Source organism: Jaculus jaculus, chromosome 18, assembly GCF_020740685.1.
Source record: "Jaculus jaculus isolate mJacJac1 chromosome 18, mJacJac1.mat.Y.cur, whole genome shotgun sequence".
Lineage (NCBI taxonomy): Eukaryota > Metazoa > Chordata > Mammalia > Rodentia > Dipodidae > Jaculus > Jaculus jaculus.
This window is the reverse complement of record NC_059119.1, coordinates 42,516,242-42,531,269: the sequence shown is the minus strand read 5'-3', so window position 1 is coordinate 42,531,269 and position 15,028 is coordinate 42,516,242. Positions and strand designations below refer to the sequence as shown.

Genomic DNA, 15,028 nt, shown 5'->3' with positions numbered 1-15,028 from the left:
ACATAGATGAGTGGAAGCTAGGGGCAGAGTGTAGCTGGCAGAGCATGAGTGACCCCATGATGATGGAATGATGTGCACCTTTATTTTAGTGGTGTGTGACAGCTACGTAGAACCGCACACACACATAGGCACACACACAGATACAGTGAAATCTGAATAGGGTTTGTGGGTTGCACTAAGGACTTTTCCAGATTTTGATATAGGACTAAATATTTAGGAAAGGTGCTACCATTGTGGAAAGGCAGATGACAGGCATCGGTGGTGGTTCGATTCTGGCATCCCCCATAAACTGAGGTTTTCTGAATGTTAGGTTCCCAGCTGATGAAAATTTGAGAATTACTGCCTCCTGAAGGCAGTGCATTGTTGGGGGTAGGCATATAGGTGTTACAGCTAGTTTCCCTTCGCCAGTGTTTCGCACACTCTCCTGTTGCTATTGTCTACTCTTGTTGGTAAGGAGGTGATGTCCACCCTCTGCTCATGCCATCATTTTCCCTGTCATTGTGGAGTGTCCCCTTGAGCCTGTAAGCAAAAATAAACCTTTTATTCCCACAGCTGCTCTTGGTCAGGTGGTTTCTGCCAGCAATGCGAACCTCACTGCAACAGTCAAGTTGGTACCAAGGACTGGTATCATTTGCTGCTAGATACCTGACTGTGTGGCTTTGGCCTTTTGAAGCTGATTTTCAAGAGGAATGTGGAAGGATTTGAACCCTCAGCCTAAGAGACACCTTGCAGTGCTGTAAATACAGCTTGATGGACTATTCTGGTCAGAGATGAAAGACCTGACTGCAGTAACAGCCTTGGACTATGAGGTTTGGTTTATGAGGGTGAGAAAGAGCTTTGCCTGGACTGGGCTGGAGGCAGTTTATGTGAGAGGCTTGCTGTTATGCCTATATACTGAGACATTGTGGAGGGTTGCAGTGTGTAGAAATCGACTGGTTTGAGCAGAGGCATATGGCACAGAAAAAAATGCAATCTTTGGGTGAAACTGATGCCCATTCAGCTGCAACTGAGAGATTATAACCACTGAGATTGGACCATCTGACCTGCATTGGAACCACAGAAAGTATGCAGTCTTTGGAAGGGGCCTGAATACTGGAGGAGTGCTCTGTTCTTCAAAGTCTGCTTTATTCCCCCCTGGATTAACAAATTAGCACTCCACCTGGTATTAAGTGGGAATCATTGAATTTGCAACACAGTCCTGTATTTTGGAATGGCCATGGGCACTGTGAAGCAGATTAGCTGGATGCCTGCATGGAGACCCGATGGAGCCATGAGGATGAGCTATGGGTTGCAGTGGAGACCCAGTGGAGATGTCAGGACCATGAGATGGCTGCTAAGAAGAGCTGCCGGCCCCAGATGAAGTTTTCCAGGGATGTTTGTGAGTAGCCTAGCTGGAGCAGTGGAATTGGAACTCCAGAGACTTGTGACTGGTTAGAATTATCAGACTTGGACATTTGTCACGGACTAGAGTTGTTGCAGTTGGAGCTACAGAGTTTGATGTTTGCCCTGTTTAAATCTTACATTGCTTGAATATTTCTTTGCCATGCCCAATGCCATCTGTTGAAGTATGAATGTGTATTCTGTGCCATTATGGATTTTTTTGACGTTGTTACAGTATTATGGCTAAATTAAAAGATCTCAGACTATGAGAATGTTTGAACATCATTAGGGTTGATTAAAAACTATGAGGATTTTTAAGGTTGGGTGAATCATTGCATTCTAGCATTCTATATCATGGATGGTTATCAGTTCATGGGGACCAGGGCAGAATGTGGTAGTTGGATTCAGGTGTCCCCCATAAACTTATGTGTTCTCAATGCTAGGTTCCCAGATGATGGAGATTTGAGAATTAACATCTCCTTCAGGCACTGTATTGTTGGGGGCGGGCTTATGGATATTATAAGCCATTTTCTCTTTCCAGTGTTTGGCACACTCTCCTGTTGCAACTGTCCACCTGATGTTGCCCAGGGGGTGATGTCCACCCTCTGCTCATGCCATCATTTTCTCCTGCCATTATGGAGCTTCCCCTAAAGTCTGTAAGCCAAAATAAACCATTTTTCCTGGAAGCTACTCTTGGTTGGGTGATTTCTGCCAGCAAGGTAACCTGACTGCAACAGTGTCTTTCCATAAATTTTATTTTATTTTATTTTATTTTTTAATTTTTATTAACATTTTCCATGATTATAAAATATATCCCATGGTAATTCCCTCCCTCCCCACCCCCACACTTTCCCATTTGAAATTCCATTCTCCATCATATTACCTCCCCATTACAATCATTGTAATTACATATATACAATATCAACCTATTAAGTATCCTCCTCCCTTCCTTTCTCCACCCTTTATGTCTCCTTTTCAACTTACTGGCCTCTGCTACTAAGTATTTTCATTCTCACGCAGAAGCCCAGTCATCTGTAGCTAGGATCCACATATGAGAGAGAACATGTGGCACTTGGTTTTCTGGGCCTGGGTTACCTGACTTAGTATAATACTTTCCAGGTCCATCCATTTTTCTGCAAATTTCATAACTTCATTTTTCTTTACCGCTGAGTAGAACTCCATTGTATAAATGTACCACATCTTCATTATCCACTCATCTGTTGAGGGACATCTAGGCTGGTTCCATTTCCCAGCTATTATAAATTGAGCAGCAATAAACATGGTTGAGCACGTACTTCTAAGGAAATGAGATGAGTCCTTTGGATATATGCCTAGGAGTGCTATAGCTGGGTCATATGGTAGATCAATCTCTAGTTGTTTTAGGAACCTCCACACTGTTTTCCACAATGGCTGGACCAGATTGCATTCCCACTAGCAGTGCAGAAGGGTTCCTTTTTATCCACATCCCTGCCAACATTTATGATCATTTGTTTTCATGATGGTGGCCAATCTGACAGGAGTGAGATGGAATCTCAATGTAGTTTTAATCTGCATTTCCCTGATGACTAGTGACGTAGAACATTTTTTTAGATGCTTATATGCCATTCGTATTTCTTCCTTTGAGAACTCTCTATTTAGCTCCATAGCCCATTTTTTGATTGGCTTGTTTGATTCCTTATTATTTAACTTTTTGAGTTCTTTGTATATCCTAGATATTAATCCTCTATCAGATATATAGCTGGCGAAGATTTTTTCCCATTCTGTAGGTTGCCTCTTTGCTTTTTTCACTGTGTCCTTTGCGGTGCAAAATCTTTGTAATTTCATTAGGTCCCAGTGGTTAATCTGTGGTTTTATTGCCTGAGCAATTGGGGTTGTATTCAGAAAGTCTTTGCCAAGACCAATATGTTGAAGGGTTTCCCCTACTTTTTCCTCTAGCAGTTTCAAAGTTTCCGGTCTGATGTTAAGGTCTTTAATCCATTTGGACTTAATTCTTGTGCATGGCGAGAGAGAAGAATCTATTTTCATCCTTCTGCAGATATTTATCCAGTTTTCAAAACACCATTTGCTGAAGAGGCTGTCTCTTCTCGAATGAGTATTTTTGGCATTTTTATCGAATATCAGGTGGCTATAGCTACTTGGGCTTACATCTGGGTCCTCTATTCTGTTCCACTGATCTACATGTCTGTTTTTGTGCCAGTACCATGCTGTTTTTGTTACTATGGCTCTGTAGTATAGGTTAAAATCAGGTATGGTGATACCACCAGCCTCTTTTTTGTTGCTCAGTATTATTTTAGATATTCGAGGTTTTTTGTGATTCCAAATGAATTTTTGGATTGTTTTTTCTATTTCCATGAAGAAAGCCTTTGGAATTTTGACAGGGATTGCATTAAATGTGTAGATTGCTTTAGGTAAGATTGCCATTTTCTCAATATTGATTCTTCCAATCCAGGAACAAGGGATGTTTCTCCACTTTCTAGTGTCTTCTGTAATTTCTCGCTTGAGTGTTTTAAAGTTCTCATTGTATAGATTCTTTACTTCCTTGGTTAGGTTTATTCCAAGGTATTTTATTTTTTTTTGATGTAATTGTGAATGGGAGTGATTCTCTGATTTCATCCTCTGTGTGTTTGTTGTTAGCATATATGAAGGCTACTGATTTCTGTGTATTTATTTTGTATCCTGCTACATTGTTGTAGGTTTTGATCAGCTCTAGCAGCTTGCTAGTAGAGTCTTTAGGGTCCTTTATGTATAGAATCATGTCATCTGCAAATAATGATAACTTGATTTCTTCCTTTCCAATTTGTATCCTTTTTATGTGTGTCTATTGCCTTATTGCTATGGCTAAGACTTCCAAAACTATATTAAATAGAAGTGGGGACAGTGGACACCCTTGTCTTGTTCCTGATTTTAGTGGGAAAGCTTCCAGTTTTTCCCCATTTAGTAATATGTTGGCTGTAGGCTTGTCATAAATAGCCTTTATTATATTGAGATATGTTCCTTCTATTCCCAGTCTCTGTAGGACTTTTATCATGAAGGGATGTTGGATTTTGTCAAATGCTTTCTCTGCATCTAATGAGATGATCATGTGATTTTTGTCCTTCAACCCGTTCCATAAATTTTATAATGCAAAACAAGAAGAATATTTAAAGGTACAAATCGTTGCATATGTTTAGTTCTACCTGCTAAGGAGGCTGAGGCAGGAAGGCCAACTGATGTCAGGAGTTCAATATTAGTCTGGGCATATGGCAGAAAGAAATCTCAAAAACTGGTTAAAAAGAAAAGCAGTAGAACAAAGTACACAATATGATTCAAGTTAAAAGGCTCATTATGTACTTTGATATACAGTTTTAATATTCATAGAACATATCTAGACACCAGATTACAGCTACTGACCTATGAAAAAGAGGAGGAGAAACTGAACTCAGGACATAATATGCCTTTTTAACACTATTTTACGCTATTTAGATGTGACTTGTAAATGCACATAAACTATGTTTCATTATTTTGAATCATATAAACAGGTCAAGTGGCTGTAACAATGTCAATGAAGTTATCACATCCCTTTGTAAGTAATGCAATTTCATTTTCATAGTAGTGAAATTGGTATAAATCTATGCGATTTAACATAAAAGTCAAGGCAACATGTGTTTAGAAAGACTGACAGATTGAGCAAAGGAATTCCTTCCTGCAAAGTGTGAAAACTCCACTCTATCAGAGTTCAGCCTGGACCTGTGAGGTGTCTGAAATTGAAACCAGTGCACATAGGGTGAGCTCTCTACCAAGAAGCCACAGCCCCACTCCTGCCCTCAGACCTTCAAGATTTGCAATCATTGCAATGACAAAGGAACATTATGATGCTGACTAGGAACCTTTTGTTGGTTATAACATAAAAGATGGGACAGTGGGAAGCATTTTGTATCGAGGTCTCAATTCTGCTGCTCATGGAGTACTGTGGTGGTTTGAATAAATGGCCCTCAATATATTAAGTTTTTCCTTTGTTTGCAGTTTGTATCTGCAGCCACCTGGCTGGAGGCAGTGTCACTGGGTGGTTCTTAAAGAGTGGTGGTGGGTTTCAGATTTCAATCTAAAGATATGCAAAGTGTGCCTAGCTGGAGTTCCTGAAGTGTGCTGTGCTATGTGGCTTTTGGCTTTTTGTCCGGTGCTTCTCTCTGTGTGTTTGGTCCTGGGAAAGCAGGCCAGCTTCTTCTGCCATTATGGAACTTCCCCTGGGTCTGTAAGCTTCAATAAATATCCCTTCCTCCATAACTGTGCCTGGTCTGAAAGTTCATCTCAGAGAACCTGAAGCGGTCTGCTACAAGTACTCTATATGCAAACCCTGCTTTCATATATTCAAGTAACTTCATCGACAAGTGTGAGTGCAAAAAACACCTTCCAAGTTCCATCAACCTCAAATCAAAAAAAAAAAACAAAACAAATCAGTCCTTCCACCAGGCTCTCCTTTACTGGAGCTTGATAGTGGTTCAGATTCTGAGTAAGCCAGAAGTCACCATCTCTGCTGACAAAGGCCATGGCTCACTGTCAGCCAGCGCAGGCTTCAGGTCACTTCATACAGCCTGCCACATTTTCCAGTGAGCTTGTAGATATGTCATCTCAATTCTTGTAACAATGTTGATAAATCACACAAAATGAGTGACATCAGAACAGGACTCTCACTTTTCTCCCTAATTTAAAGACATCATCACCTTGAAACTTTAACTCTCCTATGCAAATTTTAGATGAGTTGTTCCCTGTCCTGTGAGCTTGCTAGCTCTGCAGCCTTGCATAACTTCTGGAATGCAGCACTCTTCCCAGGGGGCCAGGCTACCAGCAAAAGATGGTCTTAATCAGTATTTGGCTGAAATGCTTTGACATTGCTTTTCTCTGGGAAAATATGTAATTGCAGACAAACTAGTCTGAATTGTTCAAATTTAAGCATTTCATTTGAGCTGATGTTTTGTATATATTTTGTGTTTCATTATAAAATTGTAACTTCATATTTGTGCTTGGCTATTTCATAGTTACATTGAGATTAAAGTATTACCATTACAATGGAAAATTAAGCCTCTAGACCTCTTTGGAAAGAAGTTTATTCTAATGCAATGTTTTTATAAAAGGTAATGGAATTTTATCAGAAGCCTTAAACTGTAATATTGTATGTACACCACAGAGCCTAGACCTGAACAGGACCAGAAGCAACTACTGACTCGCTGCTTTACTGGTTTACTTAGCCTTGGATTAAAGTCAACACAAAGTGAAAACAATCCAATTATCCTTCTTTCTCTCAAAGCCATTTTGTAACGTTTCTACTGAAAAATGTGTAGTAATGTATATTGCTTAAAAATGTGTGGTATATATGGACATGTCAGTGTTTGTGTGTTTACTTAAATGTATTTTACAAAAGTAGTGAGACGTTGTTATATCACTAATAGTATTTTTTTCCAAAACACTAGCACCTCATGTATATTTAAGATATATTTGGTTAATCCAAGAGTATTTTGTAAGAAGATAAATTCATCATGTAGCCAAAATTAACATGACACTGCTATATTTCTTATAAGAAATACAATATAAATACAACTTAGTCATTGTACCCACTTGATATACCCATGTATGATTTTGATCTTTTTATTATAACTCAAATATAAAAAGTCACTAAATTTCAACTATACCATCACATCTTAGAGAATGATTCTTTAATTATCAAAGGAATAGACAGGTGAGCAAGAATTATAATAGCTAATATGATCTTAGTTTAAAATTTAGGTTTCACTTTAACATTTGGGAACAAAATAATAAAACATTACAGAAGGTGGCAAGGTATTTGATCAAGAACAGTGTGAATTGGCATCTGTCTTGCAGATGCCTGCCTGACATCATTTCCAATGGCTAAATTAACTTTAGTCAAGGTTAGCTAACTCTGTTCAATTGCCGTGGATGAGTCCCTCAGCTGTACACTGTTTACTTTAATCCTCCTGGAAATTGCAAGACGCCAAGTGAAAGCTTTCACATATGACCAGAAGGAAGAGAGCAAAAAAAAGTCATTAACTCAGACCTCACTGCAATATATTATAGTGAAAGTTGTCTCTTTTCAGTGTCATTGCCCAGAATAGGAGCCCTCTCTGACTCAGCTCAGAAGCAAAGCTGGTGCAGGTAGACTGTCAGGGCCACAGCCATTTTTCTTTTATACTGTTTATCTTTGTAGGGAAGACGACTTTTCTCTCTCCATCAATCCTTAGTCTCAAGGTAAGAGGCATAGTATACTACTGCCTGAGCGAAAACTAGATGAATATTAATGTGCGCATCCTGTAGACCAAGTGCAATGAGCGAAAGGACTAAAATTAGTTCAGAATTACAAATTTCCAACAAAACACCAAATATACCAAATTATTAATAGATATTTTCATAAGGTATGCGCTAAACTGTACTACCAAATGTCAGTTGCAATTCTGGACATCCTGGAAAGCAGATGACTCGTGTGTTCTGCTGAGCATTTGGAGTCAAGATACCTGGCTGGTCCGTTGGCATGAGCTACAGGAAGATTACTCTTTTCACTTTTGCACATATATTAAGTGGGAGTTACAATGTGTTATTCCCCTTATACTTATGCGAAAATGCCTGAAAGGTGCAACCTAAGAGAAGGGTTTCTTTCGGTTCACAGCTTGAGGGCACAACGCATCAAGGTATGGGTGTGAGGACAAGAGCAGTCCACTTCTACAGAAACAACACTCTGCTGTTGGCAGGCAGGAAGGAGAGAGAGATGGCAAACAGCCTGAGTGTGGGCCAGGACGTCACAACCAGTATCACCAGTCACTTGTGACCCACTTCCTCCACTTAGGCCCTACTTCCTGAAAGTTATTTTTTTTTTTGATGCATTGTTTTGAGGCAAAGCCTAACAGACTGCCTCTTTTTAAATGAGAGAGTAAGAGAGTACATGTGTGTGTGTGAGGGAGAGAGAGGGAGAGAGAGAGAGTGAGAGAGAAAGAAGGAGAGAGAGAGGGTGGGTGTGTCAGGGCCTCCAGCCACTGCAAGCGAGCTCCTTATCAGTGGTGAAGCACAGGGGTTTCTGGGGAACCTTTCACATGCTAGTCACAACTATAACATCTGGTCTTTTTGTGTTATTGTGTTATTGGGATATTATAGTTCAGTGTAAGGAAAAGAAAATGTAACATCAACTTGAACAAATTAAAGGTGTTGTATGATTTTGGTGTTGTAATGATAAAGCAGCTTGTACACCTGGTGTGGTGGGGCACACCTTTAATCCCAGCACTGATGAGACAGAAGTAGGAGGAGGGCAGTGAGTTCAAGATCAGTATGAGACCACAAAATGAACTTCAAGTCAGCATGGGCTAGAGCAAGACCTATCTCAAAAAATCAAAACAAAAAGTAACTTGCTACATTCTCAGAGAAATTTGGGTTAAAATCTGTACATGAACTATTCATTAGTAGAAGAGGTAAAATCACAAAGATACTATGTTCCTATCAAAAACAATGCAAAGAATCTCTCCCAATCACAGGGATGAGCTCACATGGTCAGTGGTCAATCTTCAAATGTCTTCTGACAGACAAAGTGCGAAGGTGGAGTGAATATGTCATTTCGTGTCATATTTGCAGTCACAGCTGTATGCAGACACTTTGTCCTTTTGTGACAGTGGTCAAGCTTGGATTACCTGACCCTCAGTTTTTATTATATTTGATTATCGTAAGACTGTTTCTCAGAGGATTGCTCTATAAATTCAATGTTAAATTAGACATAAAGAAGAAGCATCAGCTAGAAATTGTTTAAAATTATTATTGCTATGTGGCCATTGAGGGTACAGAAAGGTACAGTTTGTTTGTGGAAATGAAATATATTCTGAAAGTTTATCTAATCTAATTTTCCATAAATCTTTTAGTGTTCTGCACAATGAGGTATATGTTATAGTAGATCCATTCTGAATGGCATCATTGTCACCTGCCAGGTGCGTTTGCATCCTTTTGCTTACTGCGCATGTCACACCCTTCTTATGTCTATGCGAAACACGCTTTCTCCTTCTCACCGATCCCTCCTTCAAGGTTCACTTCAACTGTCACTTCTCAGACGTTCTCCCTGACCATTAGGCTTCATATTTACAGATTCCTTTTTTAACCCTATCTGTGATTGAAATCTTAATATACTGCTTGCTGGTGCCACTCTTTTGACATTTTCAATACCCACCTCCTCTGTCATACTTATCTTTTCAAATAATGTGTATCTTATCTCTAACATTAGGATACACAGTCCTTCAATTTAGATACCATGAATCAGATTTTGTATCCCAATACACCTAGGAAGGTGTCTTATAAATCACACTCCCTGTGTATTCATGATGACTGATGTAAGTAAAATAAATGAAACTGGGGTTATCAGCATAAAATAAAGACAAATATCTATTCTGTTTCCCAGAGAAGTATTCGAAAAAATAGCATATTACAAAATGATTTTTTGAGCTATAATTTGTACAGTATGTCATTTTCACTGTGCTCATCTGTAACAGTACAGCCACAAGAGAAGCTTATATAAAGCAAGCCATTTTAAAGTTAAAAAAAAAATCACAGATTAAAGTCAATTTTTCTACAAGAGGCAGGTGTATATTAGAAGGTGAAATTCACCCTGCATTTGTAAGAAATCTATGCAGTATTAACTTGGTTAAAATAAAAGTCAAAGATGGAAATGAACAGATTCAGGTAACTATCCAGGCAATAATGAAAAATATCGTAAGGACATTTGAAAAATAATATAACAGTCCTCATTTTAAATGAGAAATTGTGAAATAAAAACAAAGGAAACACAATACACATTTACATTTTTTTATAACTAAAAACTTATTTTCCAATGGGCCATATTTCTAATGCTTCAGTATTTTGGCTCAAACAGAAAGACATTTTAGAACCGGATCAGGTGGCCCTTTCTCTTCTTGTCTCCTCCCAGGTCAAAATGCTTGCATCTCTTAATGGCCAGCAGCTTCTTGGATCTGCAGGTGGGCTCCACATACTCACAATCTTCTTGGTGGTTTTGGCCTTCTTTCTGAAAATTGGCTTTGTCTGCTCACCAGACCACTCTGCTTCCCTTGGGCATGCAGGGAATCCTTGCCCTTCTTGAACTGGGTCACTTAGTGGGGCTGCTGCTTGCCACACTTCTTACAGAGAGCACCAGGGGCTTTAGGTACGTTGACCATCTTTGTGGTGTAGAGGCACCCACGCAAGGAAAACAGGAGACAGGGAGTCCATGCTCGTCAGCACGCACCTCTCGCACCTCACAGGAAAAAGCCACCTTTGCATGTTGAAAACATTTTTTAAGCTTATTTTTTTAGAGAGAGCGAGAACCAGAGAAAAGAGAGAGAATTGGCACACCAGGGCCTCAGCCACTACAATAGAACTCCAGACACTTGTGCCAGCTAGTTGGTAGGTGTGAGCTTGCGCTTGCCTCACCTTTGTGCCTCTGGCTTATGTGGGAGCTGGAGAGTTGAACATGGGTCCTCAGGCTTTGCAGGCAAGCGCCTTAACAGCTAAGCCATCTCTCCAGCCCAACATTTACATTTTAAAGCAGGGTGGACCCTATCTGCCAGCTCACTAGCTGTAATAATGAGGCTTGTTATGTTCAAGTTATCTAAATCTTCATATCCATCACTGCCTATTCATCGCTATCATCATCATCATCAGTGAGGGGAAATGACTTACCCAAAACCATCAGATTTCAAGGACTAACAGTTTTAGTTATTAGATTTTTTTCGGTATTAGTCATCATGATGGAAACATTTATTTAATTTTCACTAATCCTCCCAATAGTCTTCTTTTAAATTTCTTAACTATCATTAATTTGGAAATGGAATACTGTTTTGCAATATTTCTTATCTTTTAGTTTATATCATTGGAATTGTCACTTTTTTTTTTCTGGTTAAATATTCTTTCCGTGTTTAGATTGCCACTTTTTCCGTAATGTCTCTTGGGCCCTGGAAGATGTGATGGAGGTGCATAGACTCTTGTGTGCTGCTTTCCCTGCTGGCCAGACCATCTGCTCTAGGGAGAAGGTGATAGACACTGGAGATACTCAAAATGCTTTGAAGCAGAGATTCAGAGATCGCACAGAGCTAAACAATGAAAGTAGTCTTGTAACACACCTGCCAGGGTTCACGGAACAATGTGCAAGAAGGCACAGAACGATTCTAGGAGACACAGAGTGGGCAGGAGTATCCTGAAGCGTTGCCACCCCCACCTCCTGGGCGCAGAGACTATTTGATGCATTCAGACCCCACCACAAGCACTGCTGACTTCGCTGAAGAGAGCCCTCAGAGGACTGGCAGTGGGACAGAGAAGACACATCAGTGTAACCTGGAGGGGCATATGCCCAACAACCAACATGTTCATATGGCAAAATTCATAACCAATAAATCAAATAGTATGACATTACTAGGAGGGAGGAATGGTGATGCAGGAATATAGGGGAGAAGGAGACAGAGAGAGCTGAGGAGACTGAGAAATACACCTGTACATTATTAATAAAATTTGTAAACTGTCGATAAAAGCTTTGAAAATATTAGATGCAGAAATAAGAAAATCCAGTGTACTGCTTAACAACAAGAGACCCTGCCTCAAACAAAGGTGAAGGAACACGTGGATACACTCAGTGTTATCCTCTGATCTCCAAACCTGTGCTGCGTCAGCACATACCCACATTTACCCCCATTCCACACACATATGCACAGCAAAAATGAGGGGGTGGGGGGAGAGAAATCATAGAAAGCTTACCTTAAAACTTTTCAGTGGGGCTGGAGAGATGGCTTAGCGGTTAAGTGCTTGCCTGTGGAGCCTAAGGATCCCGGTTCGAGGCTCGGTTCCCCAGGTCCCACATTAGCCAGATGCACAAGGGGGCACACGCATCTGGAGTTTGTTTGCAGAGGCTGGAAGCCCTGGCGCACCCATTCTCTCTCTCCCTCTTATCTGTCTTTCTCTCTGTGACTGTCACTCTCAAATAAATAAATAAAATTATTAAAAAAAAAAACTTTTCAGTGACCTGATAGCACAATGAATATTGATCTATAAATATTTTACGCATACTCGTGGGTTTGGGAGCCCAGAAAAGAGCTTAGCCATATTATTATGTAGAAAGATGGCCATGAATTGACACAGACCACAGCGTGGCTTGGAGGATGTAAAGGAAAGACATGCAGAGAGACTACTGTGACTCTGCTCCCCCAAAACAACAATAATTGGTCATGTGATGTTATTTCATCCACAAGTACACTATATGTAATAATCTGTAATCTTTATGTTACACAGAAGAATTCAGACATAGAAACTTTAACTAAGGAGTTTAACTCAGGATTTGAAGAAGATCTACACTACGTGAGCAAACAACAGCCTTCACTAATATCTCTGCGAGGAATGCCAGGAACTTTCAGGGAAGGTTTCCAGCTCAGCAGCTTTTACGAGCCAACGTCTGGGCAGAGGCATAAAGATATATACTTGCCTTGGGCTGCTATGTGTGCGCGATCTAAACAAATAAGATTTCAGGAAACCTTAGGAAACCAAAGTCACACTAACAACCCAAAGCCAGTGACATTTATTTAGCCTTCTGTCCCTTCTGCCCACCCCTTCCTAATCTCTCTCTTCTTTCTTTCATGATCACTAAGTTGATTACACAAAGCATGCCATTTTAACCCATAACTAAGTGTGTGTTACAAAAATGTTGCAAATATATAAATCCTACAATTTCTACCATTGTGACTGCACTGGGAAGATATTCACAGACTTGGGGAGATTTGATTTCCCAGTGTAATGTGAAAGGCAGGTAATCTTCACCCCTCAACACAGATAAGGTGTTTGATGATAGTTGTCCCCATCCTTTCACTCTCACTAAGACTCACTAAAACTCGTGACTTCCCGAATCTCTGAACCTGAATAAATGCTAGGAAGGTGGGAGGACAGGGGAGAATAGTACTTGGTCAGTTATAATCAGCTTGCTCAAGCAAAGTATAAAAGAATCTTAAATATATATACATATATATATATATATATATATATATATATATATATATATATATATATGTATGTATGTATGTATAATAATACAGTTCATCTGTGTCCTTCTAGTATGGAGGTTTCAGAGAAGTTATCCACAATTGAAAATCCAAGGACTCAAAGTCTTTAACTTCCTTAACTTGGTCTATTTCAATTATTTCCATGTCTTAGCGGCCTGTTAATTCAGTAGCTTCCCTGAGATCTTCCCATCACTGTACATGAAATGCTTGGAAATGTGGAAGAAGATGACAGAAGCCACCAGCATATACAAAGTAGCCTCTGGGTTTATGAATGAACACAGAGAGGGAACTGTTTTACAGGACAAAGTATTTGGTAAACCATAAATCACTTTAGAGCGTTAATTTTCCAAACAGAACCATAATACCTAATTCTTTGCCTTATGTCCCAGTGTGAGTTTATTAGCATACAATCTCAATTTTATATCAGAAAATGCAGATTTCATGCATAACTTGTTTGTTTAAATGCTGTCTCTGTTAACCTTATTTTGGTTTTCTACTTAAGCTATGCTTTCAGTCTTGGAGAAACTATAAGAGGGAAATTTATTAAATTACAAAAAAACTCCATACTCCATACATTATGTACTGAAGAGTTTATGCAAAAAGTTCTTCCTTTTCATCCCAGCTACATGTCAACCACATTTTAAAAAACTTTGTGTTGTTTTGAACTCTTCCCCTTTGTAACCATGATTAGTTTATTTGAGAGAGAGAGAGAGAGAGAGAGAAAGAGGAGGAGGAAGAGCCAGATAGAATAGACACACCGGGCCTCCAGCCACTGCAAATGAGCTCCAGACACATGTGCTATCTTGTGCATGTGGCTTACGTCAGTACTGGGGTGTTGAACCTGGTCCCTCAGACTTCATGAACAAGCACCTTAACTGCTAAGCCATCCCTCTGCTGTCAACAGTGTCTCTTTTCTTTTCTTTTTTTTTTTTTTGTTATTGTTTATTTATTTGAGAATGACACAGAGAGAAAAGGAGGGAGGGAGAGAGAGAGAGAGAGAGAGAGAGAGAGAAAGAGAAAGCATGGGAGCGCCAGGGCTTCCAGCCACTGCAAACGAACTCCAGACGCGTGCACCCCCTCGTGCATCTGGCTTACATGGGTCCTGGGGAACCGAGCCTCGAACCAGGGTCCTTAGGCTTCATAGGCAAGCGCTAAACCGCTAAGCTATCTCTCCAGCCCAGCAGTGTTTCTTAGGCAGAGCCCTTGACAGGGCAGGGAGGGGAGGCAGCGAATGAGACAGGGATGCGCCTTCTTGCGTGTGCGTTCATGAAGCAGACCCGTGCTTAGCCGCAGCATGCTATTTGTTGGGGATCAGCCCCTTCAAGTCTCTCTGGAATCTCAGCATGCTTACCAAAGATGTCCTGTTCCCATGACTGAGGCTTTGAATATGTGGAAATAATGAAGATTCAGAGCAATGCTAGACCAAGATTCCCTTCCTCCCTCCCTTCCTTGTTTCCTTGCTTCCTTGCTTCCTTGCTTCCTTCCTTCCTTCCTTCCTTCCTTCCTTCCTTCCTTCCTTCCTTCCTTCCTTCCTTCCTTCCTTCCTTCCCTTCCTCTCTATCTCTTTCCTTCTTCCTCCCTCAGCTCATCCTGAA

General features: G+C 40.2%; 1 protein-coding gene and 1 pseudogene across 1 annotated transcript in view; both read right to left on the bottom strand.

Annotated features, from left to right (window-relative positions):
- LOC101599863 (neurexin-1) overlaps positions 1–15,028 on the bottom strand; it is a 545,566-nt gene that overhangs the window by 231,086 nt on the left and 299,452 nt on the right. The window lies entirely within an intron of this gene.
- LOC123455818 lies at positions 10,280–10,571 on the bottom strand (annotated as a pseudogene).